Genomic DNA, 920 nt, shown 5'->3' with positions numbered 1-920 from the left:
CAATATCCACCACCTATAGCTGCAGTTAACGTACCCCGTGAAAATCCATTGTTTGGCGAAGCCGATGATAATGCCCTAGGAGATCCACTAGCACCACAGTTACCCACAAACATGCATATGGCTCGAAATGAGAGAATATTACAGGACTATGCCCTACCAAATTTAGATATGGTTCAAGAAAGTATAACAAAGCTAACGATTATGACTAATAATTTTGAGATCAAACCGACAATGATACAAATGATCCAAAATAATCAGTCGTTTAGGGACACTATGACATAAGACCCTAATCAATATTAGAAATGATTTCTTTAACTCTGTGATACTTTCAAGTATAACAGGGTCACTGACGATGTTATTCATCTTTGGTTGTTCCCTTTTTCTCAATTGATAATGCCTTTTCTTGGTTAGACTCGCAGGCTTCAGGATCCATCACGACTTGGGATGAACTTGTTGGAAAATTCTTACGGTAGTTTTTCCCGATTAGTAAAGCAGTCCAATTAAGAAGAGAGATTGATGTCTTTAGACAAATGGAAGGGGAAAGCTTCTATGAGGTGTGGGAACACTTCAAAATGTTGATTCAAAATTGCCCGCACCATAAATTTCCTGAGTGGATGAGATTGCAGATATTTTATTATACGTTGAATGCAAATGCAAGATTTGGATTAGACAGAGCAACATAAGGAGTCCTTATGAATAGGACGTACAAGGATGCATACGAAATTATTGAAAATATGGCGTTGAACTCCTATCACTGGCCAACTGAACAATTTACATATGACGAAAAACTTGCCACAGTTAAAGCTATTCAAGAGGATGATAAGTATCAACAACTAGTGGATAGACTCAACCTTATTGAATCTGCTTCAACACCACTATGCATGGAGGAGACAAGCCACTCTTACATTATCTCAATAATC

The 920-nt window shown here is 37.7% G+C and overlaps 1 non-coding gene across 1 annotated transcript; it reads right to left on the bottom strand.

Moving 5' to 3' along the window:
- Nucleotides 1-498: 498 nt before the first annotated feature.
- Nucleotides 499-604, bottom strand: LOC128295799 (small nucleolar RNA R71). Its single transcript, XR_008286349.1, has one exon. It is a non-coding gene; the product is annotated as a small nucleolar RNA R71 (small nucleolar RNA).
- Nucleotides 605-920: the final 316 nt, after the last annotated feature.

Source organism: Gossypium arboreum, chromosome 7, assembly GCF_025698485.1.
Source record: "Gossypium arboreum isolate Shixiya-1 chromosome 7, ASM2569848v2, whole genome shotgun sequence".
In the NCBI taxonomy this organism is placed as follows: Eukaryota; Viridiplantae; Streptophyta; class Magnoliopsida; order Malvales; family Malvaceae; genus Gossypium; species Gossypium arboreum.
Note: the sequence above shows the minus strand (reverse complement) of the source record. Positions and strands in the feature narration are given on the sequence as shown.